The sequence below is a fragment of the Macaca nemestrina genome, chromosome 5, assembly GCF_043159975.1.
Source record: "Macaca nemestrina isolate mMacNem1 chromosome 5, mMacNem.hap1, whole genome shotgun sequence".
In the NCBI taxonomy this organism is placed as follows: domain Eukaryota; kingdom Metazoa; phylum Chordata; class Mammalia; order Primates; family Cercopithecidae; genus Macaca; species Macaca nemestrina.
Window position 1 is genome coordinate 148,290,074 of NC_092129.1, and position 27,222 is coordinate 148,317,295.

General features: G+C 50.4%; 1 protein-coding gene across 3 annotated transcripts in view; it reads right to left on the reverse strand.

Moving 5' to 3' along the window:
• The window catches only part of LOC105474482 (protein kinase C and casein kinase substrate in neurons 1), a 68,397-nt gene that overhangs the window by 12,583 nt on the left and 28,592 nt on the right, over positions 1 to 27,222 (reverse strand). Inside the window, exon 1 of one of the 3 annotated variants that reach the window (XM_011729161.2) lies at positions 7,906 to 8,093. The exons of the other annotated variants lie outside the window; for them this stretch is intronic. The gene's annotated coding sequence lies outside the window, so the exon portion shown is untranslated. Of the gene's footprint in view, positions 1 to 7,905; positions 8,094 to 27,222 lie in introns of those variants that run through there. 3 annotated transcript variants of the gene reach the window in all.

Consider the following 27,222-nt stretch of genomic DNA (forward strand, 5'->3'; position numbering starts at 1 on the left):
GACTGAGGAAGGAAGATCTGCCCTCATGCAGTGTGGGCGGGCACCACCCAGTCGGCTGAGGGCCCAGAGAGAAGGAAGAGGCAGAGGAAAGGTGAGTTCTGACTCTCTTCTGGAGCTGACACGCTCCTCCTGCCCGTGGACATCAGATCTCCAGGTTCTGTGGCCTTTGGACTCAGGGACTTTGCATGAGCAGCCCCTGAGGTCCTCAGGCCTTTGGCCGCAGATTGAGAGTTACCCCACTGGCCCCCCGGTTCTCAGGCCTTTGGACTTGGAGCCATGGTACTGGCTCACCTGGCTCAGCAGCTCACAGACGGCGTAACATGGGACTTCTTCACACTCATGTGAGTCAGCTCCCCTACCAAATCCCCTCTCATCCATCCTTTTCTACCTACCTATCTATCCATCTATCATCCATCCATCCATCCATCCACCCATCCATCCAACTGGTTCTGTCTCTCTGGGGAGCCTAATACACACAGCTAGGGAAAGGTGCAACTGGGATTTGAGCCCAGCGTCCAGATCCAGAGCGCACACTCCTGACCACCATACTATCATTACATAGAGAGGTGTTGACATTAACATTGGCTATCACTAGCTAGCGTTTACCGAGTGCCTACTGTGTGCTAGGTACTGCTCTAGATGCTTTATGTGTGCCTTATTTTCATTTACAGATGGGGAAACTGAGGCACGGAGTGATTAAAATAGTGCACCCATGGCCTTTGAGACAGTAAACAGCGGAGCTGGGATTCAATCCTCGCTCCAGCCAAAGCCCCTGCTGCATGGCCCCTGCTGAGCCTCATTCCCCGGGAGCCCTGCGGGAGAGCAGAAGCAAGGCTTACTGAGCACTTCCTCAGGACAGGCCCTCGCACCAGCACCGCATTCATTCTCGCAGCAGTCCTCACAGGGAGGGGCTTCCTCTTTTTCTTCTTGCGGAGACCACACTCAGAGAGGTAAACCAAGATCACACGGCTACAGGGTGGCAGAGTGAGGACTGACCCTGGGGCCTGTGCAGCACAAAGTAGGATTACAACCCAGACTCTGGAGCCAAATAACCTGGATTTGAACCCTGGCTCTCTCATGCATGGGCTGTGAGACTGTGCGTGGATCTCTTCCTCTTCCCAGGCCTCGGCGCCCTCATTGGTAAAATGGGCTGTTGCAAGGATTAAACGGAGCACTAGACCTTGGGCCACCGGACCGCGCCTGACACACGGTGAGCTTTCCACAAATGTCGGCGCTCACTATCCATCCACCACTGCCGTTGCCTGTAGGCAACAGCTCCATCTCAGGGGTAGCCCTCTCTTTCTGTGGAGCCAGGAAGGGTCTTGCCTTTCTTGTCCATGAGGATGATGCAGCCTGTGAAGTGCAGAATGGGGGGGTGCAGGGCTCTGGAGCCAGCAACCCCAACTACTACCAGTGAGATGTGGGCCAAGTCTGTAATGGAGGCCTCAGTGACAAAGGAGCCCCAGGGTGAAAAGCGTCTCTCCTCAGGCCCAGGCATCTCCTGACAGCTGCCTCTAGGAGAACCCGGAAGGCAGGGCCCTCAGCTGTGTTCCACCTACTCCTGGCTTGAGGAAGGGAGAGAGGAATTAAGAGCATGAGCCTGGAGAGGCCAGGCCTGGTGTGGACCAAGGCGCTGTGTGGATTCCTACCTCAGTGGTCACCAACCACAGGCCTGGGAGTCACCCAGCTGCTCCCAGACACCGGCAGGTCCTGAACCTCCACCTCCTCCCTGTCCTTGCTATATTATTCTCCACAGCCCTCGTCACCACCAGACACGCCATCCACAGCACGGCATTCATCACGTTGCGTGTCCTCCTTCCCACAGGAATGTCACTCAGTCCGGTCAGCGGTGTTTATCTGTCTGGTTCTCTGCCGTATTCCCAGCATCCAGTGCAGTGCTGGCCACAGAGTACGTGGGCAGTGCACTTTTGTTGAATGAATGAATGAATAAATGCCAAGGACCTTCTGAACACTGACTTAATAAACCGCAGAAATGATGAATTTCTATCCCAGAGCCAGACACAGCTACCTGCACACAGTGGGCACCCAGCCAATGTTGACAATGATGATGATGACACAACCAGAGCCAGGAGCCAGGAGGAGGTCCCGAGTCCCACCCACCCTCTGTCTCCAGGCCGGGCTTCTCCTGGAGATCCCTTCCCTCCTCTTGGCCAGCCCTCAGGGTCCGGTTCCAGGGTCTCCTCCTCCCTGTGGTCCTAGGACCATCCTGCCCTCAGCATGGCGCCCTCCGTCCTCAGGGGTGCTGCAGCACGCAGGCAGAATCAACGACACAGCAATTTTGAGTGCCTACTGTGTGCCATTGTGAGCACCTCCTCACACGCTTTATCTCCAAACCTCACAGCCCACTGAGATGGCTGTTGCCTTCCCTAGTCTACAGACGAGTACCTGAGTCTCAGAGAAGTTAGATAACTTGTCCAAGGTCACACAGCAGGGAGGAGGCAGAGCCAGACTCAGACCCAAGGGTGGTCCTTCCCCTGCCCCTGCTCCCAGCTCTCTGTGGGTGTCACTCCAGCCCTCCTGGCCTAAGGCCTTCTCCCCTGCCTGGAACAGGCTTAGCTCAGGGACAGGGCCATGGAGAAACCAGAGCTGCCTGCCTCTCCCCCAGGGTCGCAGGTCCCACAGACATTCCCAGCAGCGCCCCCCCAACCCACCCCTCGCCTCACCCAGAGATAGACCGACAGGCTCACAGCGCCCGGCCTGGGCCACACAGCGCCTCTGAACCATCTCTGGGAGCTGGGGCTCCGAATGCAGCGGGGAGGATTCAAGTCAGCTGAGATGCACCACATCCACTAGAGCCTCTGCCCCTTTCTCATGTCTCCCCATAACCCAGCCTAGGGCATATGCCATCCTCCCTCCTGTCACTCACCCCTCCCCCAGAAAAAGCCTGCTTCCCTTCAAGGGCCAGCTCAGTCCCTGTCCCTCCAAGAAGCCTTCCCCAAATACCCCAGCCCTCGCCTACCCCTCCCCTCATCTGACACCAACCCTGTGGTGCCATTCTTAGGCATGTTCTACCCTAAACAGTCTTGCTGGTTCAGGAGTGGCAACCTGCTGTCCCAAAAAGTCGATTAGCACAATAGCTAACAGCACCAAGGGGCCAGACAGAATGTCTGGAGATGAGGTTCAAATCCCGGCTCTGCCACTGACCTTGGCAAGTTAGTTAAACTCTCTGTGCCTCAGTTTCCTCATCTGCAAAATGGAGGTGATGATAGCACCTACCCCGTGGGATTGGTGTAGGAGGAAATGGTGCACATAAGGTCCAGAGTTCACCTGCAGTATTATGGGTATTAACAGGTACAGAGTCTTCATGACAGGAGCCTCATCTCTCTGGATCACCTGGCTCCCCTTCTCCCCTCCTCAGCTAACACCCCCAGAGTCCTTCCAGGACTGTTGGGCCTCACCTGGGACCTTCAGATCTCCAGGTCCCCCATGAAAGGAAGATCTCAGGCCTGGCTTCCTCTTGCTTTCTCTTTAGGTCTGAAAACCAGTCCCCTGGACTGCCATCCCTTCTAACCTGGGGTGTTCCAGGCAGTCCCCAAGGGGCCTGCTTATTAGAAATGATGATCCCAAGGTGAGGAGGAAGGAGGAGGATGGAAACACAAATAGGGAGACTCAGGGAGGCAGAGCTCAAACCTTACTCAAGTTTGGAGGGCTCCAGAGAGGCCCAGGGCAAAGGGGACCAGGTGGGTTCATCCCAGCTAGGAAGGGACCCAAGGTACCCCTTGGTGGTCCACCTGTGAGAACAGGTAAGCCTCAGACACAGCCTCAGGCACCCCAGCCTCTGTGGCTGGCCCTTCCTCCTCCCTAGCCCACTCCTGGTCTGACCTTTCACCCTTCACCATCCCTGTGCTCTCCTCCTCTGGCCACCCTCTTAAGAGCCCAGACCCTCTCTCTCCTCCCGAAAATCACCCCAAAAAGCTCACATCCCTCCCCTGCTTTCAAGTCAAGTAGACAAGACACCATTTTGCACAGCCCACATCTTTAGAGGGCCTCTAAGCCTGTTTCAGGTGGGGCAGGTTCATCAGGGAATAAGACCAGCCCTTCCCTCATGGAGCTTACACTCCAGCACAGGCAAAAAGCCAAGAAGCAAATATAATAAATATCACCACATTAGGTGGTGACAACAGTTCAGAGAAAACTCAGCCAGCGTGAGGGACAGGGCAAAGGGTAGTGGAGAGCCGCTGGAAGGTGGTGTATATATACCCCAGCTCCCCTGCCCTCCTGGACTGAGTCAAAGGTGTGTTCAAAATGTCTCCCAGAGCTCCCCAACTGGAGTGAGCTGAATTACCTGCAGTAGTAACTTGCTTGGTAAAGCAACCTGTTTTGGCCGCCTATTTCCCTATCTCATTTCCCCACCCTCAGTGTTTCTGTGGGCCACCTCCTAAATGAATCATATCCTTGTCTTGGGGTTGGCTTCTGGGGGAGCCCAAAGTGAGATGCCCACAGATGGGGAGGCAGGGGCAGGAGCTTGTTGGGAAGGCAGGGCCCCCTCCTGTCTGCTCTGGGGCATCTCTTGATTCTCAAGACCAGTCAGCACACACTTGGCCGCTCTGCAGGGGTGTGTCTGTCCTGAGCCCACTGCCTCTGTGGCTGCCTAGAGAGCAGGGGCCACGCCGCCCCCTCTGTGGGCAGCCCTCCTGGTGGGAGCGCAGCACGTTTTTGCAACACAGGGAACACAAGGATGAGTTCCGACCAGGAAGAAGCGGCCGTGGCCCTCCCGCTTCAGCGGCTTGCGTTGGGATGCTTGCGGCTCGCTCTCTTCCTGGGCCTGGCCTGGCAGAGCTGCTGTGGCCACAGCTGGAGTGGAGAAAAGGAAGACGTGCGGACCCAGGGCAGGCCCAGCGTCCTGTCTGACCCAATGTCCCTGAGGCAATGGCCCAGGTAGATGGGCATCATCTTCCCCTGTGAGGATGGAATCATAGGCCCCCACGACAGCACAGATGCTGAGCCAGCCCCCAAGGGAGACACTCCTGGCTTTACACTGCAGCCCTGATTCTCAGAGTGCGGAGCTGGGCTATAGCAGTGAGTAAGACAGAAAACCCCCTCCCTTGTGGGGCTGACATTATAGAGGGGCTGAGCAGGCAAGAAACGAGATAAATAAGTGGTAATCAAGGATGTTAGAAGGTGACAGGCTGTGAAGGAAAGCAAGGCAGGGGAGGGGACAGGGAGGGAAGATGGGGGACAGGAGTGGTGCTTTTGTTTGCAGAATGGTCACAGAAGGTCATTCTGAGCAGGTGGCCTTGGAGCAAAGGCCTGAGGGAGGTGGGGAGAGAGCCAGGCAGAGCACTCAGGCAGCCTGAACAGCCCGTGCAAAGGCCCTGGGGCAGAAGCCGGCTGCCAGGGTTGAGGAGCAAGGGGGTCATGTGGCCTGCGAAGATGAGGGAAGGGGAGGGGTGAGGCTGAAGAGGTTGAGGGAGGGGACTGGGGAGGGCCTTGTAGGTCAGAAGGAGGCCTTTAGCAGAGTGAGATGGGAGCCACTGCAGGGTTTGGGAAGAGGTGGGATGTGATCTGGCTTCTGTTTTAAAGGATCTATGGCTGCTGGGGGAAGAGCAAACCACGGTGGGGCAGAGTGCGCAGGGAAGCTCTAGGAGGTGGCTGCCGTCCCCCAGGTGAGGGAAGATGGGGGCTCAGAATAAGGAGGTAATGTTAGAAGGAGTGGGAAGAGGCTGGAGTCTGGAAGTGCTGTGGCATTCCAGCCAACAGGATCTGCCGATGGTTTTGGATGTGACGGTGAGATGAGAAGTCAAGGATGGCTCCTGCCGGACCAGCTGGCAGATAGAGCTGCTGTTTACTGAGCTGGGGATACTGAGGGAGGAACGGTGTTGGAGGGGATGGGAGCTCAGTTCTGGAGCCCTGAGATGCCCATGGACAGCCAGCTGGAGATACCTCCTCACCCTTGCCAGCTCCTGCACGGGGGTCAAGGGCAGTGAGGAGGGACCAGCCAGGAGCCAGATTGTTCCTGTGTCTCAGGCCCCAGCCCCTGCTGAGCTCTAGGCCTCTCAGTGCTCCTGGGGCCTCCCTCAAGCTCCCTTTCACATGAGAAGGCCTGCCAGGGGAGGTCAAGTCTCAATCCGGCTTCCAGGTGGGTGCCCTGGGCTGTGGGTGTGTTGTGTGCAATGAAGTGGGGCAGGGAAATGTGTCCCAGAAGCCCATCCTGGTGGACTCACTGCCCCAGAATCTGGTGGCAAGAATGTGGGAGAAAGACAGAGCAAGCACAGGCAGCCCCAAGCCGACCTGTGAAGCAGCAACTGACAGGGAGGGGCCTGGGCCCAGAGGAGGCAGGCCAGGGGTGGGAGGTCGGGGCCAGGCCTGGAGGGCCTGCTGAGTGGACAGACACTCCTTCAGCTCTCACCCGAAGAACCTGCCCTCCAGGCCTCACCAGCCCCTGCTCCGTGGAGGTGGAGGCGGCTGCTGACAGGCGACTGAGGCCAGCAGGCCCTGCTGCAGGAGGTGAGGCAGGGCAGATACCAGCTCCCACCCTGGTCGGGGAGGAGGAGAGTGCAGGGTTCGGAAGAGCAGGGGCAGGTGGTGTCAGTGCGCACAGGCGAATCTGCATCCCATTTCTGCCAACCCGAGACCTGCCCTTCTCCCTCCTAGGCCCTTGATCCCAAAGTGGGAGCCCCCAAGTCCAGCACTCTGTGGATGTGCATCTAACGTTTGCAGAAGTGAGCAGAGCCACACCAGCTTCATCAGTGTGTATTCCCTTCCCCATCATGCGACCCCCTCCTCAGCCCCTGCACCAGGCCCTCTGACCCGAGTGCCAGGGGAAGGGGTCACCCCACACTGTGGTCCAGCAAAAGACCCAGCTGGGCTCTCAGGGGGTGCGGCAGAGAAAGCAGGTGGAGAAGGGCAGGACCTTAAGCACGCCCACAGTTGCACACATCAACCTTCTGCCCCCTCTCAGGCTAGCATCTCCTCCCTATGCCACCCAAGGAGGCTCAGCTCCAACCAGGGCAAACCTGGACCAGGTGTGCCCCACCCATGCACTCCTGTGGGCCCCCTCCTGTCCCCTCCCTGCCCAGAGTTGGGACAGAGGGCCCAGCTCCTCCCCTGCACCCCACCCCGCCCCCTCCTGAGCAGCTGGCAGAGGCTCCTCCGCAGTGGCAGTGCCGGAGAGCTCCCCCAGCAGCAGGAGTCTGTCCCCAGGATCACTGCAGCAGAGGGACGGAGAGCGCAGGAGGGAGGGCCACAGGCACTCTCACCCCATCAGAGGCCTGCTCCCTGGTACCCCAACTTGGAGGCCCTGGGCTTGCTGGGGATGGGCACGGGGGTTCTTTGGGAGATCAAGGGTTGGGGAGAGTTCACTAAGTCTCCAGGGAGAACGAGGAAGGGCAAGGGCCTGAGGATGGGGCAGGAGGTAGATGCCTCTGGCCTGACCAGGGGGCTCTAAGCCCAGTGCCTGAGACCATCCAGGGCCAGCAGGGAGGCTCTGGCGTCATCGGGAGATGGTGGGAGGTGAGTCTGCTTATCCCAAACAGCCAGAGCCTAGCAGTGCCTTGAGTGGGACTGGGGCATCCTTACTCCTCCCTGCCCTCTGCCGCCTACCCTGTCTAGCTTCAGACTGTGGGTCCCTGGAGGCTCCAGCCTCCGTCGGCCTGCTGCCCCAAGGAGGGGGCATGGCTGCAAAGTCAGGACCTGTGGCGGTGGTGGAGACAAGAGGTACAGAGGAGGAAAGGCAACAGGGACAGTCCCCCGATGAGGAGGATCAAGGTTCTGACAAGACCTCTCAGGATGCTGGCTGCACCCCACAGCCCACTCCCCAGCAGGTCCCTGGCCCAGCCCCTCCGGATGGCCTGTTTGGCTCCTACCAGGTGCCGCCGGTAGGAAGGCAGGGCAGTCCCGTTCCCCACTCTCCACACAGCCTCTTCCAGCCATCGAAATGCCTACCTGGGCCCGTGTGGGCACCAAGCTGCGGGCAGGTAGGAGCTTACTGCCCCCGCTGGGCCAGGCCAGGGCCGGAGGGGCTGGCTGTCCTCCTTCTCCTCCGTGGTGGCGGGCGGAGAGGGGGCCTGGCGCCGGGCTGGGGGCTCTGTCCTCTAGGGTTCCCTCCACTGCTCACTCAGGAAGGCAGCAGCGCCAGAACTGCAGGAGCCAGCTCCCTCCACCGCTGCCTCCTCCCCACTCCCCCCTCCCGACCCGCCTCCTTCTCCAGCCACCCACCTCCTTCTGCTCGTTTCTATGGCAACTGGGCAATGCTCTGCACAGACAGCCTCCCTCCCATGTACAGCAGGGGACGCCCGCCTCCCGCACAGCGCCGCATCAACATGGGCACACACGCACACACCTCACGGCCACAGACAGGCTGGTGGGTACACAGGCTCAGCCGCCGCCCTCGCCTGGGGAGCCCTGCTCCATCCCCTTTCTCCCCAAGATCCCACCTCCCAACCGTCCTTCCAGACAGCTGCACATTTCCATGCACTTCGCTTGGGTCCTTAAAATCTCAGCGCATGCTGCTCTGTGAGGCATTTCTATTTGTTTAATCATTTATTCTCTCATTTGATGAAAACTCAAGATTTTGAGTTTTTTCTAGGCCAGGCTGAGTGTGAGAGACGCTCATGCACAACCTCGTGCCATGAGACCTCATACCCATTTTACAGATTGGAAGCTGAGGGCCACAGCAGCAAAAGAATTTGAGTGTCCAAGGTTCCTGGGCTAGCTGTCGGCACTGAGACCTTGTGATGCCAGTTCCAACGCTTCTCCCACAGGCCATGGCTGCCACACACCAGTCAAGCGCACACAGGGGTGGCCCATACACACTCATGTGTGTCCAGGACATGTGCACCCCAATGACACACTTACAGATACAAACACCCATTACATATATTTGCACACACGCATTTCCACAAGTCTGTGTATCTTCCTACACACGCACCTATAACACACACACGTAACTGTGACACTAATATCAGCATATGCACATCTTGAAGACACGTGCACACACATCTACATGGATTCAGAACCTGTAACACACAAACCCTTCCTACACAAACTCACCGTGGCACACACAAGCCCTGATGCTAGCCTCATGGGCGGGGTTCAGTGATGGGAGTAGAAGTGTCAGGATCAAGGGGCTGAATAATGAGTGGCCTCCCGGGGAGGATTTGCCTGTCTGCTCCGCCCCACCTGGGGATCAGGCACTAATCTGATCTCAGCAGTGTCTCAGCTCTGCTGCTGAAGGGGAATGCAGTGGGGGTGGAGACCGGGCCCACCCTCCCTCACTCTCATTCTGAAAATCCACTCTAGATCCCCCCTAGAGCCCCCTCAGCCTAGGGGGCTCACACATATCCCTACTCACCCCTCTAGCATCGGTACTTGGAGTTATGACAGGGCACAGTAAAATGACTCTCCCCAAGAAGAGAATTCCAGGCTTCACACAGGCTTCTAGACTTCTGCCACCCCCCAGGAGGGACAGTGTGGGTGGTGGGTGGCAGGAGACCAGAGTGGGGACTGGGGCCCCGGACACACAGCATGCCCCACAGGACGTGCTGTCCCCAGCCCAGCACCACCGCAGGGCCTCAGGCAACGGTCACTGCAGCCCCTGTGCCCCAGGGTAATTTTCAGGGACCCCACGCTCCCCAGAGAGGGCAGATACAACAGAAAGGAACCAGAAGCCACCACAAATTAAGAGAAAGGCCCTCCGGGCGCGGTGGCTCAAGCCTGTAATCCCAGCACTTTGGGAGGCCGAGACGGGCGGATCACGAGGTCAGGAGATCGAGACCATCCTGGCTAACATGGTGAAACCCCGTCTCTACTAAAAAATACAAAAAACTAGCTGGGCGAGGTGGCGGGCGCCTGTAGTCCCAGCTACACGGGAGGCTGAGGCAGGAGAATGGCGTAAACCCGGGAGGCGGAGCATGCAGTGAGCTGAGATCCGGCCACTGCACTCCAGCCTGGACGACAGAGCAAGACTCCGTCTCAAAAAAAAAAAAAAAAAAAAAAGAGAAAGGCCCTCTTTTAATAATAATGATAGCTCCTCCGTATTCATCACTTCCAAGACCCCTCTCAGTCACAAGGCTGCTGCTGGTGAAACTCAGACATAATTGCATGACGCATCCCAGTATTAGAGATGTCAAGAGATAAGAGAAAAATCATCTCTGGATAGAGAAATGGGGCATTTCATCCATCCAACAGACACTGACTAGGCATCTACCATGTGTCAGAGATGGTTCTAGACACTGAGATACAGCTGTGAGCAAAACAGAGTCCCTGCCCTTGAGGAGATGACGAGCTAGTGGGTTCCCGGAAAGCCTGGGCCTGTCTCAGGGGCTCTCCCACAGTCTTTGGCTGTCACAGGGCCTTGCATGGTGAGGCTACTGGACTGATTAGGAAATAGGCTCTGAGAGATTGAACAGTTTGTCCACAGTGACAAAGGCAGCCAGTGGCTAGGCTGGGATTCGAGCCCTCGGCCTGCCAAGCCTTTTCCAGTGCCTCACGTGGATTCCATTAAGAAAGATCTGATTGGGAAACACGGCACCAGCCACTCAGTTTCTAAAAGTTTCATAGCCAAGTTCGCTTCTATCCTTAGATCAAAGGTAGGATGAGATCGTAAGTACTTGAAGTCCCAATCAAGTGGTGGGCACAAGGACCCCACAATCAACCTCAGAAGTGACTTCCATCCTTGCCTTCCTTGGGCCAGAAGTCTGATGTCAGCCATCCCCAGGCCTGGAGGTCCTTGGCAGGGAGTTCAGGTCAAGGCCTAGGCCAGGAGGGTGGGGACTCCCAGTGCCCAAGAGCAGAGGCTTCCTAGAGAGTGAGAAGGCCTCAGCTGGGGGACAGGGAGGGATTGAGTTCCCAGGTGCTGTAAGCAGAGCCCCCTGCCCACCTGCCGGCCCCCAGCCCTGGATCATCTTTCTCCTAAAGAGCCGGGCTCCATCCAAGGATACCAAAGACAGCTGCCCTCCCACCCACCCCTCCGTCAGCCTGATCCGGCCCCATCTGCTGCCTAGCAGACCCCACGTCCTGTCCTCCCACACTCACGGATTCCAGACAGGCCCTGTGGAAGAAGCTGACCCCTTCTGTCTCCCCCTCCTTCCCCAGCCCAGAGAGGATCCACCCCCACCCCACCCCCACTGGCAGCCTAATCTGGCCCCATCTGCTGCTGGGAATGAAGGCCCTCTACTCTCCCACTTGCAGGTCCCACACTGGCCCAGGGACATCCCCTACATTATGTATACACACACACACGTATGCATACACACACGTACACGCACACACACACTCCATGCCCAACCTCAGCTCCTGTTCCTGAACCTTAGCCATGCTCCTGTCCCATAGGCAAGATCAGAGGAGGGTGTCTGGCCCACGCCACAAGGCAGTGGCCCTCATGCCCGTGGGAGATGCCTACTCCTGTCAACCCCCTCCTTGCCTCCTTATCCAGCTCCCCAAAAGCATTCATTGCCCCCTCTCCCCAGCTCGGCACAGTTATCCCACGTGTTCCCCAGAGCCAGGGAAAATGCAATCAGTGCTCATTAGCTGCTGCTTTGCATCTCATCTGCATAATATTCCCATGACTGTCAAAATGCCAGAATCCTCCCCAACCCCAGCCCACAATAGGCAGGGCTGGCCAGCTCTAGAGAAAGAAAATGGAAAGGCTTTAGTGGGATTCTGTGTGGGCGGCTGAGCACGTGGAGTGGGTACTTGGGAGGGGGAAGATCAGGGGAGAAAATGTCCAGTGGCCCTGGCAGGCACCCGGAGGAGGAGCAACAAATATTACAATCACTGAGTCCCTGCTACATCTAGGCACTGTGCATGGTGCTTTATACCGTATCCACTGTTTTTTCACAATGAGCTATTTTACAGGTGTGGAAACTGAGGCTCCGGGCAGTTAAGGCCTGGCTATCCAAGGCCCAGCGGCCTGTGCACCACCTGGAAGCTGGTCAGAAATGCGGCATTTCAGGTCCCACCCCAGACTTCCTGCATCAGAATCTGCATTTTCACAAGATCCCAGGTGATTAGAGTGTGAGACTCCTAGGTTAAGGGGCTGGCCCCATACTGTAATACACAGCTGCAAGATTAAGCTGGTGTCAATACTGAGGTGTCTGACTAAATCCCATGCTAGTTTCTTCGTGCATTTAACAAGCATTTCCTGACTGCAGCTATGTGCCACACTGCTCTAGGGTGGAGCATGGTAGATAAACAGACGACGTCCATGACCTCAGGGAGATTTCATGCCAAAGGGAGACACATCATAAATAAATATGTTCAAATGGTGAGCAGTGCTACCAAGAAAAATAATGTGGGCTGTGTGCAATGGCTCACGCCAGTAATCCCAACATTTTGGGAGGCTGAGGCGGGCAGATTGCCTGAGTTCAGGAGTTCTCGACCAGCCTGGGCAACACGGAGAAACCATGTCTCTACTAAAATACAAAAAATTACCCAGGCGTGGCGGCATGCACCTGTAGTCCTAGCTACTTGGGAGACTGAGGCAGGAGAATTGCCTGAACCCGGGAGGCAGAGGTTGCAGTGAGCCGAGATCACACCACTGCACTCCAACTTGGGTGAGAGCGAGACTGTCTCAAAATAATAATAACAATAATAATAATATTAATAACGTGGGTTAAAGAGACAGAGAGTATGAAGCAGGAACATTTTAGAATCCCCCTTTGAAGAGATGACATTTGAACAGAGATCTAAATAAAGGGAGAAAGGGAGGTATGTGATGATTTGAAGGAAGAGTATTTCTGGCAGAGGGAACAGCAAAGGTAAATGTCCTAGAGGTGGGAGTAAGCTGAGCACAATGAAAGCAGCCCACAGCTGAATGGTTGGATGGGTGGATGGGAGGATGGATGAATGGATGGTAGGTAGAGCAAACCAGACAGAGAGAGGTGGCAAACAAGGTAGTGATAAAGAAGAGGCAGGCAGGGGCTGGCTCCCAGAGGGCCTTGTAGGCCATGGTGAGGACTCTGAATTTTATTCTAAGTATGAAGGGAAGCCATTGGTACTTTTGAGCAAGGGGAGAAAGGGATCTAAATTATGTTTTCAGAAGATCACAGTGGTTTTTACATGGAGAAGTGATTAGAAGGAGACCAGAGCAGAGGCAAGGAGACCAGTTAAGAAGCTTTTGCAATATTTAGTGCTAATAGCCATGAAAACGCATGTCCAAGAATGTTCATAGAAGCTTCATTCTTCATATCTCCAAACTGGAAGCAACCCAAATGCCCACCCACAGAGGGGCTGACAAACAAATTGTGCCGTTTACTGCATGTAGTTGAGGTAGTTTGCTGTGTGGGATTTCACTGTATAAATTCTACTGTGTGGTTTGTTCACATAGTGAAATACTACACAGCAATGAAAAAAATCCCACTATACATAATCACATGGATAATCTCAAGACATCATGCTGATTCTGTACACTAATAACAAAGAATTTCTGACAAATTCTGAAAGTTTTCTAAAATTTCTGAATTTCTGAAAAAAATTTAAGAAACCAATTCTATTTATAATAACATCAAAAAGAATAAAATACTTGGAATAAAGTTAACCTAGGAGATGAAATACTTGTAAACTGAAAACTATAAAATATTGATGAAATAAATTAAAGAAGACAAATAAACAAAAACATCTCATGTTCATGGATTGGAAGATTTAATATTCTTTACTTATTATTTTTTTTTTTAGAGACGGAGTCTTGCTCTGTCACCCCAGTTGGAGTGCAGTGGCACAATCTCGGCTCATTGCAAGCTCTGCCTCCTGGGTTCCCGCCATTCTTCTGCCTCAGCCTCCTGAATAGCTGGGACTACAGGCACCCACCACTGGTTTTACCATGTTAGCTAGGATGGTCTCAATCTCCTGACCTTGTGATCCACCTGTCTCAGCCTCCCAAAGTGCTGGGATTACAGGTGTGAGCCATCACGCCCGGCCCTTAATATTCTTAAAATATCCATACTACCCCAAGCAAACTACAGATTCAATGTAATCCCTCTTAAAATCTTAATGGCATTTGTATAGCAATAGAAAAAAAAAATCCTAAAATCATAGGAACCACAAAGACCCCCAAAATAGCCAAAAAAATATTGAGAAGAACAAAACTGGAGGCCCCATACTTCCTGATTTCAACACATATTACTAAGCTACAGTAATTAAAACAGTATGGTACTGTCATAAAGACAGCCATATATGCATATTATGGTCACCAGCAATAAATAAATAAATAAATAAATAAAGACATACAGACCAATGGAACAGAATGAAGAGCCCAGAAATAAACCCAGAGATATATGGTCAACAGATCTTCAGTGAGGGTGCCAAGCATACACAGTGGGGAAATGATAGGAAGGATAGTTCTTCTTCAACAAATGGTGATGGGAAAACTGCTTTCTACATGCAAAAGGATGAAACTGAATCATTATCTTACACCATAGACAAAAATCAGCTCAAAGTTGATTAAAAACTTAAACATAAAACCAGAAACCATAAAATTCCTAGAAGAAAACATAGGAAAAAATTTCAGGACATTGACCTTGGCAGTGATTTCTTAGATCTGACACCAAAAGCACAGGCAACAAAAACAAAAATAGACAAATAGGACTACCTATCAAACTAAAAAGCCTAAGCACTGCAAAGGAAAAAGCAGAGTGAAAATGTAACCTGCTGAATGGGAAAAAAAAAAAAATTGCAAACCACATATTTAACAAGGGACTAGGATCCAAAATATATAAGAAACTCCTATAACTGGATAGCTTGAAAAAATTTAAAAATGAGCAAAAAGCTTGAACACACATTTCTCCAAAGAAGGCAGACAAATGACCAACTGGTATATTTAAAAATGCTCAGCCGGGTCCGGGCGCAGTGGTTCAAGCCTGTAATCCCAGCACTTTGGGAGGCCGAAGCAGGCAGATCACGAGGTCAGGAGATCCAGACCATCCTGGCTAAGATGGTGAAACCCCGTCTCTACTAAAAATACAAAAAATTAACCGGGCGTGGTGGCGGGTGCCTGTAGTCCCAGCTACTCGGGAGGCTGAGGCAGGAGAATGGCGTGAACCTGGGAGGCGGAGCTTGCAGTGAGCCGAGATCGCGCCACTGCACTCCAGCCTGGGCGACAGAGTGAGACTCCGTCTCAAAAAATAAATAAATAAATAAAAATAAACATAAAAATAAAAAAAGCTCAGTCGGGCGTTGTAGCTCACGCTTGTAATCCCAGCACTTTGGGAGGCCGAGGCATGGCAGATCACGAAGTCAGGAGATGGAGAACATCCGGCTAACACGGTGAAACCCCGTCTCTACTAAAATACAAAAAATTAGCCGGGCGTGGTGGCGGGTCCCAGCTACTCGGGAGACTGAGGCAAGAGAATGGGAGGCTGAGGCAAGAGAATGGCGTGAACCCGGGAGGCGGAGCTTGCTTGCACTGAGATCGCGCCACTGCACGATAGACAGTGTAGCCTGCGCAACAAAGCGACACTCTGTCTCAAAAAAAAAAAAAAAAAAAAAAAATTCAAAAAAAAAAAAAAGCTCAATATCACTAATCGTTGTGGAAAGGCAAATCAAAACCCCAATGAGATATCACCTCATACCTGTCAGGATGGCCATTATTTTAAAAGTGTTATTATAATAAAATAACAAGTGTTGGCAAGGATGTGGATAAATTTGAACACTTGTGCATTGTTGGTAGGAATGTGTAATGGTGCAGCTGCTATAAAAAACAGTATGAAGGTTTTTCAAAAAATTTAAAATAGGCTGGGCATGGTGACTCACGCCTCTAATCCCAGCATTTTGAACGGCAGAGGCAAGAGGATTGCTTGAGCTCAGGAGTTCAAGATCAGCCTGGACAACATAATGAGACCTCATCTCTACTAAAAATAAAAATAAATAAAACTTTAAAAATAACTACTGTCAGGCATGGTTGCTCACACCTGTAATCCCAGCACTTTGGAAGGCCGAGGTGGTGGATCACCTGGCCACCACCTCCTTGAGGTCAGGAGTTCAAGACCAGCCTGGCCAACATGGTGAAACCCCATCTCTACTAAAAATAGAAAAAAATGGCCGGGTGTGGTGGCACATGTCTGTAATCCCAGCTAATTGAGAGGCTGAGGCAGGCGAATTGCTTGAACCCGGGAGGTAGAGGTTGCAGTGAGCTGAGATTGTGTCATTGCACTCCAGCTTGGGCAACAAGAGTGAAACTCCGTTTCAAAAAAAAAAAAAAAAAAAAAAAGAACTACCATATGATCCATCAATACCACTTCTGGGTATTTCTCCAAAAGAATTGAAATCAGAGTCTCAAAGACAAATTTGTACTGCTATGTTCATCACAGCATTACTCACAATAGCCAAGATATGGAAACAATCTAAATGTCCATCAATGGATGAATGGATAAAGAAAACGTGGTATATACACACAGTGGAATAGTATTTAGCCTTAAAAAAGGAAATCCTATCTCATGCCACAAAATGGGTGAACTTTGAGGATATTATGATAACTTAAATAAGCCAGTCATAGAAGGACAAATACTGCATTATTTCACTTATTTGAGGTATCTAAAGTAGTCAAATCCATAGAAACAGGAAGGAGAATGGTGGTTGCCAGGGGCCGAGGGGAGGAAGAAATGGGGAGTTGCTATTCACTGGGTATAAAGCTTCATTTTTGCAAAATGAAAAAGTTCTAGAGATCTGTTGCACGACATCGGGCCTATAGTTAATACTGTACATTTAAGATTTTGTTAGAAGGGTAGATCTCATGTTATGTGGGTATTTTTTTTTTTTTTTTACCACAATAAAAGTTTTTTTGAAAAGACATCATGCCAAGCAAGAGAAGCCAAACTTAAAAGAGCACACACAGTAGATTCTATTTATGTGAAGTTCAAGAATAGATGAATCTGGACTTCTGATTCTGAACAAGATGGAGTAGACACACTTCTCCCCATTCCTCCTGCTAAAGCCACCCCTATATATAAAACAAACAGAAGAAGACTCTAAAAGGTAGAGAGAAGGCAGACTGACTAGAGACTTCAGGACCAAACAGTGGCACAGCAGTGAGTTCCCTGGGTTTTCTTTTTGCCCAATACATGCCAGATTTGGAGGTGGAAGAAATCAGCAACCCAGAAATACCAATAAACATAGACAAAAACAGCCCCAAGAAAAACCTGCTCTTTGCTTCCTGCTGACGGGTCTAAAACATAATAAAAAAGAACAAAACAAAAATAAAAAAGAGGAAAACCTGCTCTCTTTAGCCAAAGGATCAGCAGAGACCCAGCCTAGCAAGACGAAAACCTTTAAAACAATGACCTCTCTACTCTAGCCAAACAGCATGGAAGAAACTACAGCCCCAGGCCCGTGCTGCCCTGTGAGGACAGGCCGGGTGGGGAGCCCTGCCTGGCCATAACAACGAGCCCCATCCCCCAGCGCCAGGGCAATAACAGTGAAGAATGAGGGAGAGCCAGGACTTCCACTCCACCCAGCAACAACAAGGTGCCCCTCCCTCTCCATGCTGGGTTGACTTTCACCCCCACCCAAGAGTAATCAGGTCAGTGGAGACCACATAGGAGCAGTAACAAGGCACCCTCCCTTCCCATGCAGGGAAGGATCATTGAAGCCAGACCTCCCACCACTGCCCAGAAGTAAGGAGGTACCCCTGACCCCCACCAGGGTGTCAACCAAGGTCAAGTAGGGGACCTGGATTTCTACCCCCACCTGGCATTAATAAGGCCCAGGGCTAAAGGAGGCCTGCTGAAATAGATTACAAGAGGATCCAGCATCTCAGAACATAATACCCCAAATGTCCAGGGTATAATACAAAAATAATTTGTGGCCATGAGCAATGGCTCACACCTGCAATTCTAGCACTTTAGGAGACCACGGCAGGAGGATCGCTTGAGGCCAGGAGTTTGAGACCAGCCTGGGCAACATAGTGAGACCCTGTCTCTACAAAATGAAAAAATTAGCCTGGCATAGTGGTGCATGCCTGCAGTCCCAGATACTTAAAAGCTTAGGTGGGGGGATTGCTTGCGCCCAGTAGGTTGAGGCAGCAATAAATTGTGATTGTGCCATTGCACTCCAGCCTGGGCAACAGAGCAAGACTGTCTCAAAAAAATAAAAAAAGGAAAAACTTCTCTCACACCAAGAACCAGGAAAATCTCAAATTTAATGAGAAAAGGCAACCAACAGATGCCAACAACACCAAGACACAAATACTGGAATTATCTGAGAAGGATTTTAAAGCTGCCATCTTAAAAATGCTTTGGCAAGCAGTTACGAACATGTTTGAAACAAATGAAAAATAGAAAGCCTAAGCAAATAAATAGACACTACAAAGAAGAACCAAATTGATAGAATTTTAGAAAGCTGACTGGATGGGCTCAACATCCAGTGAGCTTTGTAAATAGAATGGAGGCTGGGTGTGTTGCCTCACGCCTGTAATCCCAGCACTTTGGAAGTCCAAGGCAGGCAGATTGTTTGAGGGCAGGAGTTCGAGACCAGCCTGGGCAACATGGTGAAACCCCATCTTTACTAAAATTACAAAAATCAGCCAGGCACGTTGGTGCACACCTGTAATCCCAGCTACCGGGGAGGCTGAGGTACGAAAATCCCTTGAACCAGGGAGGCAGAGGTTGCAGTGAGCTGAGATTGTGCCACTGTCCTCCAGCCTGGCGGGTGACAGAGTGAGACTTAATCTCAAAAAAAAAAAAAAAAAAAAATAGTACGGAGGTATGAGATAAAAAAAAAAAAAGTCGGCCGGGCGCGGTGGCTCAAGCCTGTAATCCCAGCACTTTGGGAGGCCGAGACGGGCGGATCACGAGGTCAGGAGATCGAGACCATCCTGGCTAACAAGGTGAAACCCCATCTCAACTAAAAAATACAAAAAATAACTAGCCGGGCGAGGTGGCGGGCGCCTGTAGTCCCAGCTACTCGGGAGGCTGAGGCAGGAGAATGGCGTAAACCCGGGAGGCGGAGCTTGCAGTGGGCTGAGATCCGGCCACTGCATCCCAGCCTGGGCGACAGAGCGAGACTCCCTCTCAAAAAAAAAAAAAAAAAAAGTCATTGAATTTGAAGATAGAACAATAGAAATTACCCAATCTGAACAACAGAGAGAAAACAGACAAAAAAAAAAAAAAAAAAAAAAAGGACAGAACCTCAGGAACCTGTGGAACTAAAATAGAAGCTCTGACATTCATGTTTTTAGAGTCCAAGAGGAAGCGGAGAAAAAGTGGGGGCTGAAAAAATATTCAAAGAAATAGTAGCTGAAAACAATCCTGAACTTGGCAAAAGACAAACAATGGATTTAAGAAGTTAAGTGAACTCTGAAGAGGTAAAACCCCAAGAAATCCACTCCAAGGCACGTCATGGTCAAACTCTTGAAAACTAAAGACAATGAAAAAATCTTGAAAGCAGAGAGAGAGAGAGAGAGAAATGACACTTTATTTAAAAGGGAAAAACGGGCCGAGCAACATAGCAAGACACTATCTCTACAAAAAAATTTTTTTAAATCAGCTGGGTGTGGTGGCGTGCACTTGTAGTCCTGACTATTTGGGAGGCTGAGGCCTCCTGGGCCCAAGGATTACTTGAGCCCAGGAGTTCAAGGCTTCAGTGAACTATGATTATGCCACGACACTCCAACAGAGTGAGACCTCATTCCTAAAAAAAAATCTAAAAATAAAAAATAAATAAAAGGAAAAAACAAATTACAGCAGATTTTTTTAAACTCAGAAACCATAGAAGCCAGCAAGAAGTGGCAAAACAGTTTTCAAGTGCTGAAAGAAGAGAACTGCAGAGCCATATATCCAGAGAAAGTATCCTTCAGGAATGAAGGAAAATCAAGGTATTCTCAGATAAAGAAAAACTAAGAGAATTTTTTGTTAGCAGACCTACCCTAAAATAATAATTAAAGGAAGTTCTTGAAACTGAAAGGAAAGATAAAAGAAGGAATCCTCCTGGAACATTGGGGAGGAGGAAAGAAAAATGGAAAGAGTAAAAATAGGGGTAAATATGATCAACTTTCCTTCTCTTGAGCTTTCTAAATTATGTTTGAGGGTTGAAGCAAAAATTATAACATTGTGGCCGGGCGTGGTGGCTCACGCCTGTAATCTCAGCACTTGGGGAGCCCGAGGCAGGTGGATCACTTGAGGTCAGGAGTTCGAGATCAGCCAAGCCAACATGGCGAAACCCTGTCTCTACTAAAAATACAAAAATTATCTGGCCTCCCAAAGTGCTGGGATTACCGGTGTGAGCCACGATGCCCGGTCTATAATTAACTTTTTAATGAATCACCAAACTGTTTTCCACAGTGGCTGTACCAGTTTACATTCCCATCAGCAATATACAAGTGTTTCAATTTCTACACTTCCCTGCAACACTCGGTTTTTTATTTTATTTTATTTTTATTTTTATTTGTGAATCAGGCAACCTCTCAAACCAGAGTAGGCTCAGAGACGCCTAACACTTGTTATTTTCTGTTTTTATAGTGGCCATCATAACGGGTGTGAAGTGGTATCTCACTGTGTTTTTTATTTGCATTTCACTAATGATCAGTGATGTTGAACATCTTTTCATGTGCTTATTGACCAACTATACATCTTCTTTGGAGAAAAGTCCTTTACCTGTTTTTTAACTGGGTTGTTTGTGTTTTTTGCTATTGAGTTGCAGAAGTTCTATACATAGTCTGGATATTAACCCCTCATTAGATACATGATTTGCAAATATTTTCTCCCAGTTTTTGGGCTGCTTTTCACCCTTTTGATAGTGTCCCCTGATGTACAAAAGTCTTAAATTTTAATGAAGTTCAATTTATTTTTTTCCTTTTGTTGCCTGTGCTTTTGGTGTTATATCCAAGAAACTATTGCCAAATCCAATGTCATAAAGATTCTTCCCTATATTTTCTTTTTTCTTTTTTTTTTTTTGAGACAAAGCTTCACTATGTCGCTCAGGCTGGAGTGCAGTGGTACTGTCTCAACTCACTGCAGCCTCCACCTCCCTGGTTAAGCAATTAGCCTCCTGAATACCTGGGATTACAGGCGCCCGTCACTATGCCTGCGTAATTTTTTTGTACTTTTAGTAGGGACAGGGTTTCACCACATTGGCCAGGCTGGTCTCAAACTCCTGACCTCAAGTGATCCTCCCACCTCAGCCTCCCAAAGTGCTGCGAATACAGGCGTGAGCCACTGTGTCCAGCTCGTCCCTGTATTTTCTTCCAAGAATTTAAAAAATTTAGTTCTTATATTTATGTCTTTGGTTCATTTTGAGTTAATTTTTGTATGTAGTATAACAAGAGTCCCCAACCCCCTGTTGGAAACCAGGCTGCACACCAGGAGGTAAGTGGTGAGCAAGGAACCTTGTATTTAGCCACTCCCCCTCACTCACATTACCGCCTAAGCTCCGCCTCCTGTCTGGCAGCATTAGATTCTGATGGGAGCGCAAACCCTACTGTGAACTGTGAATGTGAGGGATCTCGGTTGCACGCTCCTTATGAGAATCTAATGCCTCAGGATTTGTCGCTATCTCCCATCACCCCGAGATGGGACTGTCATGTTGTAGGAAAAGCCCAGGGCTCCCACTGATTCTATATTATGGCCAGTTGTATAATTATTTCATTATATATTATAATGTAATAATAATGGAAATAAAGTATCCAATAATTGTAATGTGCTTGAATCATCCCCCAAACCTCCCCCAACCCTGGTCTGTGGAAAACCATCCCCCAACCCCAGTCTGTGGAAAAACTGTTTTCCACAAAATCAATCCCCGGTGCCAAAAAGGTTGGGAACTGCTGTGGTACAAGGTATGTATCCAATTTCATTCTTCTGCATGTGGATATCCAGTTTTCTTACTTGGGACACTTATTTTTTTTCTTTTTTAGACAAAGTCTTGCTTTGTGGCCTAGGCTGAAGTGCAATGGTGCAATCACAGCTCACTGCAGCCATGACCTTCCTGGGGTCAGGTGATCCTCCCACCTCAGCCTCCAGAGTAGCTGGGACTACAGGTGTGTGCCACCATGCCTGACTCATTTTTTGTATATTTAGTTAAGACAAGGTTTTGCCATGTTGCCCAGACTGGCAATCCACCCACCTCGGCCTCCCAAAGTGTTGGGATTACAGGTGTGCCCAGCCAGGACACTTTTAAAACTCCTCAAGACCAGGCTGTTGCATGGGAAAAAGTACTTGCAAATCATATATCTGATGATATATCATATGATGAGGGATTAATACTCAGAATATATACAGAACTTCTACAACTTAATAACAAAATACCAAACAACCCAGTTAAAAAACACGCAAAAGGGCTGGGTGTGGTGGCTCGTGCCTGTAATCCCAGCACTTTGGGAGGCCGAGGCGGGTGGATCACAAGGTCAGGAGATCGAACAGCCTGGCCAATATTGTGAAACCCTGTCTCTACTAAAAATACAAAAATTAGCCAGGCGTGGCGGCACACACCTGTAGTCCCAGCTACTTGGGAGGCTGAGACAGAAAAATCGCTTGAACCCAGGAGGCAGAGGTTGCAGTGAGCCAAGATCATGCCACTGCACTCCAGCCTGGCGACATAGGGAGACTAAGTCTCCAAAAAAAAAAAAACCCAAAACAAACAAACAAACAAAAAACAGGCAAAGGACTTTTCTGCACCCCAGAATCTCTGTGGTGGGGCACAGGCATCAGAACTCAAGGTTTCCCAGGTGATTCCCATGGGCAGCCCGGAATAAAACCATTGTCTATGACACTGAAATTTTAGTCCCAATTGTATTGGTCTCTGTATTCTCAGTTTCTAGCATGAGGTGTGGCCCATGGACACACAGAATAGGGTGTACACTGGGCCCCGTGGGGACTTTGGGAGATTCTATTCCTAGAAATTATCAAATAAATGGGCCCCCCAGCACCATGCCATGCCCACTGCTTTGCCAGGTGCATTCAAGAAGATGAACAAGAACTGACCATGGGTTCAGTCCCAGCAGACTGTGGGAGGGATCGAGAGAGACTATAGAGTCAGATAGCAACAGAGTGATGGACAGTGTGGGGCAGGGTGTCTGTTCACAGAATCAGAGAGGTGTGGTTGCCTGGGGGCAGAGCTGGGGCACACACACCCTTGGATGGGATTGCAAGAAGGAGGAAGAGCTGGGGGTGAGCCTGCGAGGAGCCCCGTTGGAGAAGCTTCCCAATTGTTGCAGCAGCTAACTTCTGCAAAAGCCTGTCTGCCCATGCTTTCCACGGTGCCTCCTCATCTTTAACCAGGGATGAGAGCAGCACCTACCTCACCGGTCGACTGGGAGGATACCTGAGCTAAGGCATGAAAAGCACCCGGAACGGTGCCTGACACACAGGAAGCACTCAATATTGTCAGTTATATACTCCATCATTATCTCCTTTAATCTCAACAACCCTAAGAGATACATACCATTGGCTGGGCGTGGGGCTCAGCCTGTAATCCCAGCACTTTGGGAGGCCGAGGCAGGAGGATCACCTGAGCTCAGGAGTTCGAAACCAGCCTGGCCAACATGGTGAAACCCTGTCTCTACTAAAGATTAAAAAAAATTAGCCAGGCATTGTGGTGGGCGCCTGTATTCCCAGCTACTTGGGAGGCTAAACCATGAGAATTGCTTGAACCCGGGAAGTGGAGGATGCAGTGAGACAAGATTCCACTCCAGCCTGGGCAACAGAGCAAGATCAGACTCTGTCTCAAAAAAAAAAAAAAAAAAAAAAAAGAGAGAGAGAGATGCATATCATTATCTCTATTTTTTTTTTTTTTTTAAGTTGAAACTGGAGCTCAGAAAGGTGAAGTCAATTGTCCAATGTCACACAGCAGGAATGAGCCAGGATTCAGACTCTATTGTATCCAGCTCCAAAGCCCATGCACAAATCTTCCACAAAACTTGGGGACCAGAGGCTGGAGTCCTGGAATCCAGGAATCCAGAGTTGGAAGGGGTCACTGAAAGCCATTTTGTCTGGTCTAACCATTTCATTTGTAGAGAAAGATGACCAGAGAAGAGAGCATGTCAGATTGAGGAGGGTACAGAGCTCAGGCTTCTAAACAGACTGACAGGCAGGACAAGCCATGGCCTTGGCCTCAGCATCAGTCTCCCCACGAGTCAGCAAGCTCTGCCTCTCCCATCTCCAGCCAACACAGCTGAAGGCATACTAAGGAGCTGGGGTACCATCCAGGAGGAGGAGGACGAGCAGCCTCTGCGCCAAGAGCTCACCATCTGCCTCCCGCCCCAGGCTGGCAGAGATCACCCCAGAAGCCCGCAGCCCCTGTCCCTCTCAGCCTGGGCCTGCAGCCCAGAGACCCTCTGACAAGCCCCCACCGCAGCCTTCTCCCCACTGTGGGGAGGAAGTCAGGCAATTACAGATGACCTTTGCAGGAGAGCAGAATGTAAACTAGAATCCATTTTCCTGTGCAATCTTCATAATTACCACGGCAATTATCCCCAATGAGCCACTGTGACCAAGGCTTCACTCAGCCCAGGTGCTGAGCCTCTCCAGCCAGGTTTTGGTCCCTCACCCTTCCCATCATAGGCTGCCTTTAGTCCCGTGGCACAATCACCTGCACAACTGCTGCCTCTCTGCTCTCCAGCTACAACCACACAGCACACAGGGAGCTGACTTCATCCCTGTTGTAGGGATGGGGAAACTGAGGCTCGGCCTCACCAAGGATAAGGGGTCTGTAAGCAGTTGAGTTCTGATAGGAGTTAGACCTTAACACCTCACCTACACCCCATTTCTTCCCACTCTACATTCTCCTGGGCCTGGGCGACACAGAGGGACCCTGAGTAATCTCTCCTTCAGAAACACTGGGGAGATGGAAGCACAACTAGTACGATTTAGGAAAGTAGTTTCTAAACCTGTATGTGCAACAAAATCTCCTTTAAAAAATGCACATTCCTGGCCAGGCACGGTGGCTCACACCTGTAATCCCAGCACTTTGGGAGGCCAAGGTGGGTGAATCACCTGAGGTCAGGAATTCAAGACCAGCCTGGCCAACAGGGTGAAACCCTGTCTCTACTAAAAATACAAAAATTAGCCAGGTGTGGTGGCGGCGCCTGTAGTCCCAGCTACTCAGGAGGCTGAGGCAGGGGAATTACTTTAACCCAGGAGGTGGAGGCCGCAGAGAGGCAAGATCGTGCCATTGCACTCCAGCCTAGGTGACAGAGCGAGACTCCGTCTGGAAAAAAAAAAAAACATATTCCTGATCCCCACGTTGGAGATTCTGATTCTGCTGATCTAGGGTAAAATCCAAGTGTCCCTGTTTTGGTTTTCACTTATAAAGTTCCTTCATGTGATTTCAATCATTAGCCCATATATGGGAAATGTTAGGTGATAAAGGAAAGAATTCCTGAATATTTCTTGTTCTTTCCCTCACTGTCACCATCTCCAACAACCAAAAGCTCCTTCTTTTGCACATCTAAATAACCACTGAGAGAGTTAAGGGAAGAGATGTGAGTCATTCACACTTTAGTATAAATAAGCTCACTCAGCTAGCTTTTTGCCTAATGCCTAGCTGAGATCCTGCCCATTTTGGGGGAGGAGAGGATAAGAATTAGGAGTGTTGATGGAGGAGGAAAGAGAAGAGAGCCGGAAGAGGGAGGGAATAGAGGTGCTTCTGAGAGAGGTGTTAAGAGTGAGGCGCCTTGAACTGAGCCAAATGACTTGAATGGTAAATACCGTAATGGGAAAACCAGAGAGAGGCTTGGACTTACAGTAACTAGCACTAGTGCCAGAGTTCAGACAGCAACTAACCAGTGTTTGCTGGAGCTCTGAGGGAGAGGATGAGCACAGCATAAAAGCCTGCCTATACAGCCGATAGCTGGGGGAGTGATCTAACGCCTCAATACTCAAAGTATGGTCCAAGGACCAGCAGTACTGGCATCACCTGGGAGTTTGTTAGAAATGCGGACTGTGGCTAGGCTCGGTGGCTCATACCCTAGCACTTTGGGAGGGCAAGGCAGGAGGATTGCTTGAGCCCAGGAGTTCAAGAGCAGCCCGGGCAACACAGCCAAACACCGTCTCTACAAAAAATTTAAAAATTAGCCAGGCATAGTGGTACACACCTGTGGTTCCAGTTATTTGGGAAGCTGAGGTGGGAGGATTGCTGGAGCCCAAGAGGTTTAGGCTGCAGTGAGCTGTGAATGCACCGCTGCACTCAGGCCTGGGCAACACAGCAAGACTCTGTCTCAAAAAAGAACAAAGAAAAGAGGTCGGGCTCGGTGGTGGCTCACGCCTGTAATCCCAGCACTTTGGGAGGCCGAGGCGGGCGGATCACGAGGACAGAAGATCAAGACCATCCTGGCTAACATGGTGAAACCCCGTCTCTACCAAAAATACAAAAAAAATTAGCTGGGCATGGTGGCAGGCGCCTGTAGTCCCAGCTACTCGGGAGGCTGAGGCAGGAGAATGGCATGAACCCGGGAGGCGGAGGTTGCAGTGGGTCGCGATAGCACCACTGCACTCCAGCCTGGGCGACAGAGCGAGACTCTGTCTCAAAAAAAAAAAAAAAAAAAAAGAACAAAGAAAAGAAATGCAGGCTTTTAGGACCACCAGACCTACTGAATCAGAATCTTTTAAAAAGGTCCCCAGGAGACACCTGTGTGCATTAAGGTTGGAGAAGCTCTGGTCTAACATTTAAGCACAGCGAGCTCTGGGAATGACCTGCTTCGAAGAGGACATTGATGAGCAAGAGGTAGGGGCAGACCATGAAACAAAGAATGGGGGTGGGCACTGGGGAACTGGGCAGAGCAGGTTAACTCTGCCAAGGAGCTAGCCTGAGTTGCTTTCTAAAGGAAGGGGAGGGTAAGATAGGCCAATAAAACTAACAAGTAGCTAAATTTTGTGTCCTGGACTTGGAATCTACAGCTTGGTTTCAGGGTCAGTTTTACTGATTTCTGTGTGACTTTGCCCAAGTAACTGACCTCGGTTTTGTCTTCTGTCAAATAGAGCTGATATTCTATTCTCTTGCTGCCTTTAGAGATATTATGAGAACCAAAGGAGCTAAGATGAGAAAAAGTGCATTGGAGGCCATGAAACGCTGGACAGGGCAAGTCAAAGCGGCTGCTTCCTAGTGTCCACAGAAGCCTGACCTCCCAGGCAGCAAAGCTTACCCTTGCTCCCTTCCCACACCTGACAGCTGGAATCCCATGCTGAAAGGAGCCGGACAAGCCTGGGCACTTGAGGATGTTATGATCTCACAATACTTTAATGTGTCTGCCAGGATTTGGTTTGGAAGACCCTTGGGATTAGAATCAGGTAGCCAAGTGAGGGTGGTCCAAGGGCTCCCCATATCTCACATCCTCCTACCCAC